At 40.4% G+C, this 17,430-nt stretch overlaps 1 long non-coding RNA gene across 2 annotated transcripts in view; it reads right to left on the reverse strand.

The window, feature by feature from the left end:
• LOC124225341 (uncharacterized) overlaps positions 1–11,220 on the reverse strand; it is a 193,023-nt gene extending 181,803 nt beyond the window's left edge. For both annotated transcript variants that reach the window (XR_006885063.1, XR_006885064.1), the window contains exon 1: positions 10,810–11,220. This is a non-coding gene — a long non-coding RNA (uncharacterized LOC124225341). The remainder of the gene's footprint in view (positions 1–10,809) is intronic.
• Between the last annotated feature and the right edge of the window lie 6,210 nt (positions 11,221–17,430).

Consider the following 17,430-nt stretch of genomic DNA (forward strand, 5'->3'; position numbering starts at 1 on the left):
CATTCATAATGCTATGCAACCATCACCTCCATCTAGTTCTAAAACATTTTTATCATCCCAAAAGAAAACCCTAAACCCCTTACACAGTTACTCCCCATTTACCACCCCCACACCCTCACCCCTGGCAACCACCAATCTGCTTTCTGTTTCTGTAGATTTACCTATTCTGGCTATTTCACATAGATGGAATCATACAGTAGGTGACCTTTTGTGACTGGCTTCTTTCACTTAGCGTAATGTTTTCGAGGTTGATCCACAGTGTAGCATGTGTAAATACTTCCTTCCTTTTTGTGGCTGAATAATATTGCATTGTGTGTATATACCACACTTTAATCAACTCCTTATTCGTACATGAAGTATTTGTAGTGATTTTTTATCTTCAGTACTCTCTGAACACCCTACCATCAACGAACACACTCTTAAGAGTTCTCACTCAGAAGCCAGTCATCGCCTGTTCAATAAAATAGAAAGCTGATTTAATATTGCACTGAGTCATTACAACAACGCTCTTTGTATAACCTGTTCTATTCTATGAAGAATTTCTGACAACAACCCTGTGAACTGAATGCTATTGTAATTATCTTTATTTTGTAAGTGAAGAGACTGAGGCTTAAGAGCTTAAGTGTCTGTCCAGTGTCACAGCTGCTGAACGGCAGACCCAGGACCAGACTCCTTCCTTTCCTTTCCATCCACCCCAGCATCAGCGTTCACCCAGCTGCCGCACTAACCCAGTCACAACCCACTGTAATTGATTATAAAATACTGCTACAAATTAACTTCGGAAGAAAGGTTCTCACATTCAGGACAGGAAAGCCTCAAGTCATAACTAGGTTTAGCTCTCAATATACGTTAATAAGTCAGTCTTTGTAACTCATTCAGCGTTTTCTGAAATAAACAATTGTATAAATAATTTGTAGATTCTGATATTAGCCCACCAAAAACCTAAGCCATCAGGTAGCAGAACTACATTATTATTGCATTATCAGACTTACACTTTGTGTTCTATTATTTTTATTAGAAAACACATTCCAATTTGAGAATGGTAATGTCTGAAACTCAGCACCACTCCCCCCCCCCCATAGAGTACTGCACACTGCCCAGACCCACCTCACGGCACTTTGCTCCAATAATTGTGGAAATTCCAGGAGTAGCAAGATGGAGTCCTACTGACAAGGAGGCTTAAATTAAAGAAGTTCCCAGGTGAACCTCTGAGGAGGAACAGTGGCAGATACAAGGGTTGAATAAACTTTCAGAGCAAAGAGGCAGGATATTTGGGAAGTGTGGGGAGAGGTGGAACAGAGGAGTGACAAGGTTTTTGTTTGATATTTAATGGTGAGCTATAGGTCGATTCCAAATCATAGCCCCAAATAAGTTCTAATGTTAAGTAGAGACATTCTGGAACATCATGCCATTATGATAGTGTAGACAATTGAGATACCACCAATTGTACATACATTTTAAGAACTCAAAATGATATAGAACAAGTTGTTTCCTGTTCAGTGCTTTAGAATTTGCAAAACACTTTACCACCCATTGTCTCTTGAGGTCCTCGCAGCAACCCTGTGAGTTAGGACAGATATTAATATACCCGTTTTACTGATGCAGAAATTGATCATGACAGTCAAATGCTGTAGCCATACAGCTAGTAAGTTGTGGAAGCTGAACTCAAATTCAGGCTTTTTAAATTTGTGAGTCCCGAGTTCTCTCTGCAACATCATGCCATCTCAGGTTGACTTCAAGGAAGGCACCAGTATCCTAAATCAGCTTGCAAAAGGGAAAGAAGCAGAGAAAGAAAAATTGCTCCAGGCCGGAGAAACAGCAAAACACAGCATCACACACGATTGATATGGAAGTGAATATGACTTTCTCCAGAGCATTTCTTATTTTGTGACTCACTCATTCCTTCTCAAAGTCCTACGTGCTAAGATAAAAGTTCCCTCAGAGAGGCGGGGAATGTAGTCTGCTGCATACAAGGGAACAGTACAAGTTTCTTTTCAAAGTCCAGATCTTTTCAAACCAAAATAAGATCAGTTATTCCAGGAAAATTCACAGTTACATTTTATACCTACACACTGGATATTTTTATTTATCTACAAGATTATTTCTTCTTCTTTATTACAAGCACTTAGGACAGAAACTTTCCATGAGACTGTCATTCTATATGTTTCTAAAAGAGGAATGACTCAAGTCTGGAACCTCTTTATTGAGGATCTCAGGATGTTTCAGGCTCTGAGGTGGGCTCTGAGATTGTTTGCCTGGCCATCGGGCAAGACGAAATGGGCTGCTCTTCCCCAGAGTTAGACAGTTACAGGTAGACTAGGCCCCAGCTGTGAAAGACCCAGCCCACCATCACCGCCATCTTGAAGCCCATTATACATCCTGCTGTGGAAAAGGGAGAGGTTCTTAGAGTGCCTGTGATTTATAGACACATTTACAGGAGCTCCATTAGCCAGTCTCACAACTAATTGCTATTCTAACGCCCAGCCAATGGTACATTATAATTGATGATAATACCTGAGGAGTGATGACTTATTTTATTTTATTCCCTGTAAAGAGTGACAGAGAATCTGCATGTCTGTTGGGGTGGGGTTGGAGGCTGGTATATGGGAAGAAGGGAGAAAACGGTCACTAGTGAATGTTTTGCCTTCTTTCTAAGGTTTGTCATACCTCAGAGGAATTGACCTTGGGCATAAATCGTATGAGAGGAAGCTTTGAAGTCTGTATGTCTAGTTCAATTCTGATTCATCCCGCTAGTGTTTCTCTAAGGGGTTGGGCAAATTTTGACTCTTATGCCTCTTACTCTCCAGCTTCTGCTATTCAGTGGGTGATCTTGGCAAGATATTGTGGCCCCTTCCCTCCTGGGGTATCATGCGATGCCACGTGAATCTGGAATCTGAAGGCCTAGAGTTGAATCCTGTGTTTGCTATTTACTCCCCGTGTGACCCCAGCTAGGCAGCAAGCTGATCAATGAGCCAGCATTTCTTCAACTATGTACTGAAAATAATAACACCTACTGCATAGCATAGTTATGGAAATGAAATAAAATAGCATATATGAAAAAAACTTTAAAATTCTCTCCAGATATAACTTATCTACTCACTTGACAAATGTGAGTCGCGATCCAGGCAAAAATAATAAATAATCTACATTCTTCCTTGTATAAGTTTATAATCAGATTTTCTAAGAAGACATAAGTTGTTTTCACAGAAAAAAATGTGAAGTGGACATTTGAATAGTCATCCAGTAAAATCAGATGACAAAGAGGGTGACGGTATATTCTAGGCAGAGGGTAAGGGAGGGTTATGTTAAAGTGGTTCAACTTAATATCTCACGTCAGTCACTGTAATCGCAGTGCCAAGGACTGACCCACGAATGCCCTGTTGTTGAAAATCCCATAATGAAGAAAAGAATGTGAGTTCACTAGTTGCCTCCCTGCCCCTAGAAGAGTTTTCCATCATTTCATTAAAAAAGAAAAAAACTACCACATACTGCTCAATATGGTGACTGGCTCCTGAACAGTCAAGATGTTATTTTCAAACACATTCTTTCCTTGCTTTTCTATCCCCATGGGGCCCTGCTATAATTCCTGGCCTTCTGAAACCCCGTGGCTGCAGCTTCCATCTTACTGAGCAGATTTTCAAACAAAGTCCCCTGGCTGTGTGCATAGAACTGCCCTCCAGAGCTGCAGGCGTGCCTGTCGGGGGCTCCAATGCTGAATTTATTTCCCACATCTTGGACACATCACTCTCCTCCCACCCTCCCTCCCTCCAGCCCCCACTCCTCCCTCCCCCTTCATTCCTAAATCCTACAGCCATGACAGAAATAAATTAGCTAGAGGTACAGGTCACACCTTGGAGAGCAGTAAACGTTCTGTGGGAAATCCATAGAGAAGATGGGATTCTCAAACAGCTGAAGCAGAAGGAATGATGCATTGATGGCTATACATAAAGCAAACAAAGGAGCCTGAGAGCAGCCTTCCAGGGAGGGGCTGGTGCACTCTGGGTTCATTTATTCCAATACCTGAACCCGAGATAGCACCACAGAAAAGATGTTCCCCAGACACCTGTGCTTCCAGAGCTTTTTCCCTCAGGAAGGCTAAATGTTGCTATGTTACGTATTTGTAAAATTAAAAATGATGTTCAGATTGTGGATGCTAATGCTGGGACCCCTCGGAAGCTCCCTCGAGGGCCCTAAGCTGAGTGTGCGAGACATATATCTGTTGCAAGGAAACTTCCCCTTTACGGGTGCTGACTGCAAAGCAAGGGAGAGATCATCTAGACAGTTAACTGAAGACATGTAATTCCTAAAGCCATAAGTGGGAGGAAACAGAATAAGCTGTAGGCTCCCACAGACCTCAGTTCTAGTCCTGGCATCACCACTCCAAAGCAAAAGGATCTGGGTAAGCCCGCCTTGATAAAATAGCAATCTGAAATCTACCTTCAAGGCAACTGAGAAGACTAAATGGATGATATACGTAAACACCTGGTACCAAATAGGCCCTCGGGAGGTACTAGTTGCTTTTCTTTCCCTCCCTCTGTCTGATTATGAGTAGCTTTTTAATTTCTCTTGAGTCCTACAATTTTGCTTACCAAAGATTTTTCACAAAGGTGGCCCCAGATGAAAATTTAACCCAATAATAACTTCAAGGTCTAGCAAACAGAGGTGGGTCAGGAGGGTTTTCAGCACCTCCACAATCTACATCAGCCACTAAATGTCACCCCAAATTAACAGTCTAAGTTCAAGTGGCATGCTTGCTATGCGAACACAGTGTCAAAACAAAGCTAAGCACTTCAGAGACAGAAATTCTGGAATTTCCATAGCTCTATATCAAAGGCTTATTTTTCTCCCCTATTCTCTCTTTTTTTCACTTCCACAAACTGTATTTATTGAATGATTTATTCTCTTTCTTTCTTCAGTTTGAGCCTAATCTTCCTAACACACAGCTGAATTTCAGTACTGAAACAAATATTTCTAGTGGGTAAGCCCTTATAAATTATCTAAAATACTGACTTTTTTATATTCTCAATTTTTTTCATATTTAACTATGGTAAAATATACATAACATAAAATTTACCATCTTAACCATTTTTAAATATACAATTCAGCAGCATTAAGTACTTTTACGTTATTGTGCAACCATCACCACCATCCATCTCCAGGACTTTTTCATCTTCCCCAACTGAAACTCTGTGCCCACTAAAGACTAATTCTCCATTTCCCTCATCCTACAGCCTCTGGTAACCCTACCTTTCTACTTTCTGTCTCTATGAATTTGACTACTCTAGGTACCTCATATATGTGGAGTCATACTGTATTTGTCTTTTTATGCCTGGTTTATTTCACTTAGGATAACATCCTCAAGGTTCATCCATACTGTAGCATGTGTCAGAATCTCCTTCTTTTTTAAGGCTGAATAATATTCCATTGTATATATAGACTGCATTTTGTTTGTCCATTCTTTTGTCGATAGACACTTGGTCTGCTCCCACCATTTGGCTATTATTAATAATGCTACTATGAACATGAGATATCTCTTTATGACCTTACTCTCAATTATTTTGGGTATATACCCCGAAGTGGGATTGCTGGATCATATGTAATTCCGTGTTTAACTTTTTGAGGAACTGCCATACTGTTTTCCATAGCAGCTGTACCATTTTACATTCCCACTGGCAGTGCACAGGACTTCAATTTCTCCACATCCTTGCCAATACTTATTATTGTCTTTTTTTTAAGTAGCCATCCTAATGGGTGTGGTGGTCTTCCTATCTTCTTGGGAAATACAGGGAAAATACATGTATGTCAACAATTTGTTTGGTATCCTGATTTGTTGTTCATTCTCATTGCATATAGGAACTTCTTATGGTCAACCAAATTCTGTCTGGCTACATTTTCTGTCTAATTTTACCGTCTTTTCCAAAGTCTTCCATCTTTCACTAATTCATAAAATGTAAAGTTAATTTGGGAAATTAAAGAGTTTGCAGTACTATGATATAAAGCAGTTTGCCCAGCTCAGGTAATCATGCCAACTTCCAACTAAGTAGGTGAAGGAGAAACCCTTTTCAGAACAGAAAAGATGAACAGAAAACTAGATCTCTGAGAAAACAGTCGAAGAGAAAAGAGTAACAACAGGTGTTTATATAGCAGTCTAAATTTTTAAAAATCACTTTAAAATTAGTCATCCTATCTGAAGAAATTCTCGTTGACATTCCAATTTTTAGATGTGAAAATTAAGGCACAGTGAGATGAAATAATTCACTCAAAGTCACGTAGCTATAAAGTCCCACGTTCAGGACCTAAACATCAGTCATTTAAGTTCAAATTCTGTTTTTAAACTATTACCTACCAATTACTGAGGTCTTCACTTCTGAAGCTGAAAAACTTGTAAGGATCTATTTGTGGGGAAGGAGGGGGGGCAGATAATTTGGATTTATCATTCAAGTGGAACGGCTCCCCAAAGGCAGGCAGTGTGCATAGAGCTAATTAATCACTAACTCTTTATGGGACCACACTTACCCAATTTTGGACAATACATGTTGGTGGATCTAGAATTAGGCAAGACAATGACTAAGGAATTTGCAGAAATACTACTCAATAGCTAAGAGTCTACTGGACAACAGCCATTTTTTCTACTTAAAATGCTTCTTGGAGCTCTCCCTATTACATATGGCATTGTATGACCAGTTGGTTGAACACGTGAACACTCTTTGCCTAGTGGTCATGTACCCTTCTCCTCTCAGAACAGATTTCCTTCCCTTTAAACCTCCCAAGGATATTGTAAACTTTAAAGAAGTTAATGTTGGTAAAGAATAAAAATCTAGTGTCAAATACATAATAGATACTCAAGAAACCAACACCCATCTAGACTCCCCCATCCCCGCCAGAGTGACCTTCCCTTCCCAGCATGGACAAGTGGCTGAAGGTTATGGTAGGAGGCTGAAGGCTGTGGTGAGGAGTCTGAAGGAGAACATCTAAGAAATTTAAGGATTTTAAATAGACCTTTAAAATCTTTACTCATCATCCACTGCCCCTGAAGTCTGCTTCACACTTCTGCATCACCACACCTGTTTTGTCCATCTACACTTAAGTGTTCCATGCCTTCATAGGTAGCACGTATTCAGCTAGACTGAACGCGTGCTGAGGGAAGTGGCCTTAACTTCCATGTGGTTTTGGGGCCCTGTGGCTCTGTGCTTACAGTTTTCTATACAGAGATGTTCAAATACAAACCACTGATTTTGTCAGAAGTGGGCCCTTGAGCTTTCTTTCTCTAAGGGGATCTTTCTAACATAACACCACATGTAAGTCCAGGAGCTTTGGAGCCCAGATACTCCATCAACCTCAACAGCCCAATCAGTGCTGGTCAGAAGAGCCAAGAAATAGAAAATCTTGGCAATTCTATAGCCAGTCTGCACATGTATCTTCACTTTTTTTTCAATACCCACCAGACCTATGAGCCTGGGATAACCTCTGACTAGCCATTCTTCCCTTCACAGAGATTCCTCACATGGAAGAAGGCTGCTCAGCAGTATTGAAGGCCACCAAAGACAACTAGATTTGACTCATCAGTACTGCTTATCTCAGACATATCTGCCTGGATAACCTCCCTCCAGCCTCTCTCTGGATGGGGATCAAGAGACCACTGCTTTTGCCTTAATTAGCTCCCTGTACCATTTTCAATAAATATAACTTAAGTGATACTCATCTGATGATGTTAACCCGTCAACACAACCTCCCTGAGCATCTGGGAGTTGAGTTAAGACCTGATTGGGATTCACAGCAAGAATAGCTGGCGCTTACCTTGAGTAATATAGAACACAAACAACAATAAGAACATGCACCATTCAAAACTTTGTAGCATTTACTCCGTGCAGAGCACCATGTTAAGTACTTTACATGTATCATCTCATATAGTCTTCACAGCAACCCCATGCTAGCTATCCCCATTCTACATGCAAGCAAAAAGAGATGCAGAAAAACCCAGCAAAGTTCATGTGCTTTTTCACTATACCATATAGCACACATATTGGGGTCTTACAAATAAGATTCAAAGGCAGCTCCCCAACTCCATAAGTGTGACTGTGGGTGAAGTACACAACTTTTCCAGTCTGAGTTTTCTCCTTCCTAATGGGACTAACAATATTTAAAGCCCCTGGCACTGCCACACTTCCACCTTCATGAATCATGGGCCTTCTCTTTATCTATCCTCTCTATCTCAGTAACCCAGAGGCCCCCACATAGATTCAAGATGGTCTAGAATTTCAAATTCTGAGTTGAGCAACCTGAATTCCCATCCAGTCTCTGTCTGACCTTAGACAGCAAGTCATTTAATCTTTCAGTTTCATCATTTGTCAAATGAAAATGTCAACACTGATCCAACCTATTTTAATGAAGCATTGAAGATAAGTTAAAAGGAAAGACGTGAAAGTTCTGGGAAAGGTTTCAAGTACTTCTCAAATTTAAAAAACCATTATAGTAACAGAGTCAGTTTGAGAATTTATTACACGAAATAACTGCCATTGTCCAAAACCTCAAAGAGAATGGGGAAACCAAGTCCAAGATATAGAAACTGACCCCAGATCATTCCTATCACTGTGTCAGCAGCATCTTAGACTGGAGCTTGAGGGCACTGTGTAGTAGTTCTAACTCAGCCACTGCTTTGGACGAACCACTGGACTTCACTACAAAATATGGATATAATACTTCCCTCCCCAAGCCCAAAGGGGAGGATGAAGGAAGGATGCAAAAGTACTCAGAAAACTAGAGACAAGAAAACCTCTAGGAAGTCAATTAGATGCATTTTTTTTAATGTGATGTCAGACTTTTTTTTCCCCCACTCACTTTCCCTTGTCACAATCTAAATTTTATCCAGATGTGAACATGGAGAGGCCTGTCTTTGTTTGTTCTCTGCCTCTTTGCATACCCTTTGGTTTTCCTTTGTGCCTTGAAAGGTTTCAGTGCTATTCTTCAAGACATAGGTCATGAAAGGGGAACAGGGTTGGGGAGGGGTGCAGTGATAGGAAAGGGGAGTCAGAGAAAAAAAAGAGTTATAGAATGCTCCAGAATATGTGCCCTCCTCTCTTTCAATACAGACAGAGCCAAGGCAGTGAAAGGGTCCCTGACTCCAGACAAATGCCCTCAGCCATGCGAAGCCTTCCAAGCGGCACTGTCCCAGAGCCCAGACTGCAAGTGGCAAACACACACACACACACACACACACTCTTTCATGGAGAAGTGTGCTCTCTCATCCCAGAAAGGATTTGTTGTTTCAATTAAACTCATCAAGATCTATGCCACATGTTACAGAAGAAAGGAAAAACCAAAACAAGACGGAATTACTTTGGCTATCTCCTTGGGGATCGATCTATATCAAATAAACCACTATCTATGCATCAGAGAAGCTTTTACTTATGAAAAACAGAGGCAGGTGCAGAATTGCATCAATTGGTACTAAATCAAAGCCCTGGGAGCAGAAGGAAGTGGAGTTAGATCCATCCACTTAGTTCCTCTGCTTATGTCTGAATCACAGGATGGGGAACAGATCACAGCCCTGGCGGGGTCCAGCCTCTTCTGCCTTGTCTCCCCTGAGGTCCCTTCCCACTTTGCTCACTGCTTCAGCTGCCCAGTAAGAACAGATGGACAGAAGTTAAAGGAGCAAGGTCAGCTCATCAGCTAAGTCTTATTTCACACCCGGCTCCACCTCCATCGTCCCTTCCTGGGACATGAAGATGGAGAATGAAGGGCAGGGGTGCTGCTGCATTTGATTCTGTATGAAACTATGGTATTTTCATTTACATCCCCTGAATAGCTGGCCAGTCTGATTTACACGTTGATAATATGTGATGCTTTGTATTCCAGCAAATATTTAATCCCCGACTGATCAATATTCCTCGCCTGGCTGTTCTTGCTTGAAAAGAAATAAATCCCCTTTTTTTTGCTCTTAAAATTCTTGAATAAAATTAAACTGCTTTAGCCCAGGATGCACTGTTGCTCCAGGAAGCCATGTGGTTTCATAACCTCAGTCCTCAGATGTTTTAAAGGGGCCAACTTCGCTAACTTGCTTTTTCTGAGTTCCTAACATCTCTCTGAGTTTTTTTTTATAAGACTACACTTTAAAGTCTGATCTACTTTTTAAAATTTAAAAGTAAAATTATTAAACTAAACTAAATCAGTGAGGATACAGCACACAATATTTTTTGCATTCATTGCTTATATTCGTCAAGAAGGTTTTGATTTAATTTCTTCATTACAGACCTTGTTTCTGCCTTTCTGAATACTGTTTCCCTCCAAAGCTACATTAAAAAAAAAAAAACTACGCCTACACAGACTCAAAAACCTATACCCCTTTCTTAGAGTTAGAGTTGAACATTGTGAAAAATGCATATTAAACATAGAAAGAGAGGTCTCTCCTCTCCATAAGGGGCTCACACTGCAGCCTCGAAGCCCACAAAAACTTCCAAAAACAACAGCAACGAAAAACAAACTCTCTTTCATCTTTGGCAGCAACAAAAGCAATAACTTTCACCAAACCAACCCATGCCAAGAATTAATATAACACAGAACACATCCACATTCAGACCATTATGGCTACATCAGCTCACCACAATATTTGTTTGAAAAACACATAATTTGTGGTAAAGAGAGAGAACCTCTAATACAAAAAGAAGTTCTTTCAAATGCAAATTAACCCAAAGACATATTTTCCCTGTGTTTGGAAAATCAGTCCAACGTACGAAAAACATACTTTTTGTGTGGAAAAAAATGGTGTACACCCACTCAGTTGAAAAAGCAATTAAATTTGCTGTAGATTACCTTAATAGTTGAGAAAAGTTAACTCCTGGCTCCGCAAGTCCTTAAGGACTTTATTAGCATTCACTGATCTAAGTAGTCTTCAGTTCCCAGGTAGCAAAGTTTCTTTTCTTCTTCACTGAAACGCTCATGTGGACACTGAAGGACATTGTATTACTGAACTGATCGGAAAAGAATATTGTTTCCAATCTTCTGGCGGAAAGAAAGAGAGAAAAAGAAAAAGAAAGGGAAGAAAGAAAGAAAGAAAAAGAAAAGCAGAGCAAAATGCAGTCTAATCGAGCATTCTTCCTGGTAGAAAAAAAAAAGTAAATCCAGGAATCTGGAACGAGTTCAAACATAGCTTGACAGGCTACAGGAGAATTTACACTGAGCATGCTTAGCCCCGCACTGCTTGCATGAGACACTCTTAATGAATATTACTTCCTTCCCACTGGCTATTCCTGCTGGAAGTCCACACCCACTCCTCTTTCAGAAGTGAGGAATTTAGCTTCAGCCAAAGTCCAGAAAACACGCTTATGCAGAGACAAGGCCTCACAGATCCATAAACTCTCAGGTTGTGACCCGCAGGTCAGTTTGACAAATAGAACATGGGGGTGAATTTTTTTCTGCCCTTGGTTATGTTCCCAGCTTTGTGCCTGTCCTAAACGGCAGTTCCCCTGGAGAAAAGAAAAATAGACAGCTTTCTTTGTAAAGAACACCACGTCCTAAATGCCACTCTAAAGGCCTTTCCCAATCAAGCTTCTAAACCCAGATCAGGATGAGAGGTGTCTGAATATTAAAACACAACATGAAGATGTTTCGATTCTGGATAAAATTTTTTTTAAATTTCTACTCAAAAGGTATCCTTTCTGATAACTTACACGTCATCTCTCTCTAAAATGCTACATGCCAGTGCACAATCTGAAAAAATGTTCAAAATTCAGATTTACTCTGCCGTGCCATCTAGGTCACGGTAAAAAAATGGTTTTATTTTTCAAACAGCGCTGTCCCTTTCCCTAAATCCTCTGTCATGTTTCATGACAGGAGACCTGGAATTCTGGAAATTTAAAAATAGACTGTTTCTCTGACAGGCTGAGAAGGCAGGATTCTTACTCTGCAAATGGAAACAGTCGGGAGCGGGGGGACATAGGGGAGAGGTGGAGAGAGAACCTAATATAGACAGCATAGTAATAGAAGGGCATTTTATATTTATAATAATAACAATAATAAAATATCTTTTGCTGTCCTTCTGATATTTCCAGAGTGTTGTTTATATATTTCTGTTCTCTATCAAATTACTAACTCTATTATTAAATACTCATTTGGAATTAAAGTGGAATTATTTGCCTACACACACACATCCCTCAATTTGTGTTTGGAACAAAACGATGTCACAGAGAATCAAAAGGCAATAGATAAACACATAGACGCAGAGATTAGATTGGCGGTTACCAGAGGGGAAGGGGGAAGGGAGGACAAAAGGAGCAAAAGGGCACATGTGTATGGTGACGGAGGTAATCAGTCTTTGGGTGGTGAACATGATGTAATGTACACAGGAATAGAAATATAATGATGTGCACCTGAAATTTATATGTTGTAAACCGATGTTACCTCAATAAACAAATTTTTAAAAAGTGTTTAAAAAGACGATAGAAATTCTCTAAGTGTACAAAGAAATAAAGTGTGCCTAGTCTCTAATAGGGAGCCTGTTTAGCTGGCATTGATTCCCTGGATTAATAAAAGGGGCTTCCATGTACCTTATGAGTAAATTCATTGCCTCTCCTTACCTGTAAGGCCTTCAGCGGCCACTCCTGAGCTGCTATTACGTTTCCCTTATCTAAGGTCCTTGTAGCATAAAATATTTCCTTGCCTGCTGTGAATAAACAAAAATTCCTCAGACATAGTTTTCTTCGTGTAATTATGAGGTTTTCAGAGAGTTTAGGTATAGAGGTTGTTTTGTTTGTTTTTATACTTTGCCTAAGGGAAGAATAAAATTTAGCCCCTTGTTCCAAGTCTGTTTATTTACGCTGTTACGGAGCAAACTAAGTTTTCAGCAGTTAGATGAAGCCCAAGAGAAATAGGGTTTTGAAAGGCTAACTAGTCCTCATGGCCTAGAGTAAAGTGAGTATAAAATAGGAAGGAGATTTATGCATTTGATGCAAAGAGATTGCCCAGAGATCAGAGAGGCCCCCCCAGCACAGAGGGGAGGACCCTCTGTCCTGGTGCTCTGACCTGTAGACAGCCTTGTCTCCCTGCCTTCAGGTACACTGTTTTTTTTTTTCTTCTCCCATAAGAATGAGCACTCATCCCCGAGTCTAAGGGTGCTGTTGATGGAAACAGAGTCATGCTTTTTCCAGCTTGAATTTTAAGGTGATTTTATGTGAAGCTATGATGGTCTTTACAGTGACGTTACACTCAACCATTCAATAAACAAATACTTGCTGATGTCATACAGTGACATCACATTCATCCATTCCATTAAGAAATATTTACTCTTGACACTCATCTGGGCACTGGAAATTGGCCAGTGACTAGGCAGACATACTTTCTATCCTCAGGGAGCCTACATTCTGGTGAAAATGTAAAGAAATAAATATATAAACAAATAAATAATGAATGTATTTACAGATTTTAGTAAGTGAAGAGAAGGAAATAAAAAGGAAATGATGAGAGAAAATAAGTCATGGAAACCAAGGTGGGTGTGTCAGGGGCTGGAAGTCACAGAATCAGGAAAATGGGAAGCATATTTGGGAAAATAAGCAGTAGCCAATCCAATATGTGTTAAAGAGAAAAATAGGTGACATGGCTGGGTTAAGGTCTTGGATGCAAGAATAAGGCATTTGGATTTAATATGGTGTGGAATGGGAAGCCACTGAAGGATTTTGAGAAGAAAAAAATATAAGTAGAACTATTCTTTAAAAGATTGAAATGTTAATAGAATATAGCAGTTTGTGGGCTAGGTCAGAGATTACCATGAAAAGACCATTTTTTTAACAGCATGGGTGAGAAAGAAAGAACCTAATCTAGGACAGTGCAATAGTGATGGAGAGAAGATGGTGTGAGAGGTGATATGGAAGCGGAATTGACAGACTTTGACAGCTAACTGGATATGCAACTGAGGATGAGAGGGCATTTAAGGGAAATTCCAAGATTTTTGGCCTCAGTAGCTCTGAGAATGGTGGTACCTTGAGCAGAAATCAGGAAATATGGAGGAAAAAAATTGTGTCTGGCATATGGTAAACTCAAGTATTTACTGGATTGTGGTATGTTGAGTTTAAGAGTTACAAGGATATTCAACTCACACTATTATTTTAGTCAGGAAGTATATTTAGCTATTAAAGGAAACTGATTGCAGTCTCTTACATTACCTACAAGTTTATTTTTCTCTCATTTAAAAGAAATTCAGAGGCTGACAGTCAAAAGCTTGGCCACTAGGGACCCAAGGCTTTGTATCTTTTTGATCTACCATCCTTCATGCATAGTGTACATCATCAGCTGTGCTTTATAGTCCAATACGGATGCTGGAGTTCCAACTATCACATCTGCATTCTAGCAGTTAGAAGGAAGCAGGGAGGAAGTAAAAAGTAAAAATGATGCCTGTATTAGTTTTCTATTGCTGTTTTAACAAATTACATCAAATTTACTGGCTTAACAAAACACAAATTTATTACCTTACAGTTTTCTAGGTTAGAAATCTGACATGGGTCTCATGGGGTATAACTAAGGTGTCAGTAGGGCTGCATTTCCTTCTTAGTCTACAGAGGAGAATCTATTTCCTTGCCTTTTCCATCTTGTAGGGGCCACTGCAATCCTTGGCTTTGGGCCCCTTCCTCCATTTTCAAAACCAGCCACAGTGGGTCGAATGTTTCTCACATTGCATCACTCTGAACTCTTCTTCCTCCTTCTTTCACTTTTAAGGATCCTTGTAATTACATTGGGCCCACGCACATAACCCAGGATCCAGCTGATTAGCAACCTTAATTTCATCTGCTACCGTGAAGGTAACATAGTCACAGGTTCCAGGCATTAGGACACAGACATCTGCAGGGAGCATCATTCTGTCTTTGATACTTGCCTTCAACTGGTTTACCCATCTTAACATAGAATTCTCAAAAGCCTCATCCAGTGTCTTTCTCTTACATTCAATGGCCCCTCCTACCTGTAAGGAAGGCTAAACACAATACCACCTTTGACAATAGAGAGCTCAATCCTAAGGAACAAAGGAGAATAGTTATTGGGTAGGCAATTGACAGTCTCTGACACAAATATCTATCATGTGAGGCCAGGACTAACCCTGGACTATTATAATAACGTCTTAATTGGTTGCCCTTATTCCCGTATTCTAGCCTACATGTGTTGTCTATGCAGCTGCAAGTTTGATCTTTCTTTTTTTTCTTTTTTTCATTGATGTAACGTTGGTTTATCATATTATATAGACTTCAGGTTTACATCATTATAATTTACTTCTGTGTACATTACATCGTGTTCACCACCAAAAGTCTCGTTTCCGTCCATCACCATACAAAGGACCCCCCTTTACCAATTTTACCTTCCCCCCATCCTCCTTCTGATCTTTCTAAAGCACGTATAATTAAGACAAATTGGTGTTTTAAAATCTCCATTACCTACCTATTTTCTACGGGACATAACACAAGATGCTTAGCCTGATGTTTAGGGCCTTTCACATGCTGGCCCTAAACTACCTTTTCAGACTAATTTCCACCACTTACCACTACATAAATGGACGCCAGCCAATTTGATTTCTCACTATTCCCTGAGCATACTAAGCCCTTTCACATCTACATACCAAACACTTTGACTCTGTGCTGCCTCCATCAACCTGGCTGCTCGATTCCTAGACCTACTTTCCTCCCATGATCTTGTCTTCTACCTTTCTCGCCACTCAGTCCAATGACAAGTTCTTGATCTTGTCATTATCAATAACTGCAACCTCTCCCTAATGTTAAACAGCCAACCCATCAACTCACCATACAGCATCTTATCCTTCTTACCCTCTTGCTCTGGTATTCTAACCCCAATAATCCTTCAATCCTCCAGGAACCTATAATTTATTGATCCTACCACCTTTTCACTATCTTCATCCCAACTTTTCTCTTTGCCAAGCTTAAAGGCATGGACAACTATCAGAGTTATGCTTTTGTGCATGCCCTCAATTCCCCTGATTCTATCTCATATCATCATACTCCCCAGGTAGAGTAGATGCTGTGGTGCACTAAGCAGAGTCCTTCAGTACCAAGCCCTCAGTACAACACCCAGCCAGGAATATGGGCTTGTGACAGCTCACAGCTGAATCTTTCCCCAGGAGCTGTCTTCAGCCAATGGGAGCCACCTTACCAGTGTTATGCTCCATCCCAGGAGACATCCCACATCCACTGATTGGTCTCTGAGGCTGTACAAAAGTCAGACACTTTTGGCTTAATTTGGGACAATGCTGAAAGTCTCTGCCAGTTCTACTGCAATAGCATCATAGTTCTACCTCTTCTCTGCCCAATCCTGCTACTCTCATTCCTTTACAGGTATTTCCCCCAAGAGCATTCCCAAAAGCTTCCTACATGCAAATATCTACCTCAGAGTTGGTTTCCAGGAAATTTGACCCAAGACAGTTGGTACCATGAAGTTTTGGAAGCAGACTCCAAAACAAATTTTGGAGCCAAATCACCAACCAGCCAGTTGGCAATCAGGACACCATCACTTGTGGTAAGTGGTAATGGGTGGCTCCTAGCATGCTGTTGTTGTGCAATTGTTATAACTTCCCCTGTTGGTGAATTGGATAGGATACTGGTGTAATGAAACTCACTAGCAAGAATAATATCTCAGGAACTTGGAAGACACAGACTATGAAGTTGAATAACTGTTATTGGGAGCTATTGAGACATTGGGGAATGACAATGAAAGGCTGTGGGTGATTAATCATCAGTTAAAGGTTAAGTGTGAAAGCCAGTAGGCCTCCTTAGCAGCATTTAAAGACATTTTCTCTTCTGTAGCCAGAGAATCAGAAAGCTGAAGACCAGGGCCAGAAATTAATTATAGGTGTAGCAGAACTCCAGTGGTCGTTGAATTCTCAGCCCCCAAGAGGCTGCTACTCCAAAGTTAGAATTCTGACTAGGAAGGCATAAGACCCTGAGACTTGGGATAGGGACATCTGTGTTGATGTACTTGAAAATCTAGAATCCTGTTTCCGCTGGACTTCTGGACCTGCAGCAGTGGCCCACTTCTCCCTGTTACAAGCTGGCATTTATGCCCTTATTGAGGACAATCCAGAAGCCGTGGCTTTGCAAAAGAATATGCGCCTCCTACAGACAGCCATGAAGATGACTAATAAAGGATGGCTTTTATTAATCCTAAGGGAGAGATGATGGGTAGCCAACAAGGAAGTTGCTTAATTCATAGAACCCAAAGAAATCAAGGGTGAATGGTCAGAAAACTGAAGGTAGCCACTTCAATAAAAAGTCAAAATCCTTTGAACAGTTTCTGGAATAGATCCAGAACCCATTGATTAAAATAAAGTCTGAGTTCCCATGAAGAAAATTTATGGAACACAGCAAATATATATGAAAATAACTTTCCCGATCCTTCCAGAAATGGCAAAGTGATGGAAAGAAAGTCATTTATTAAGAAAAGGGA

Source organism: Equus quagga, chromosome 14 (assembly GCF_021613505.1).
Source record: "Equus quagga isolate Etosha38 chromosome 14, UCLA_HA_Equagga_1.0, whole genome shotgun sequence".
NCBI lineage: Eukaryota > Metazoa > Chordata > Mammalia > Perissodactyla > Equidae > Equus > Equus quagga.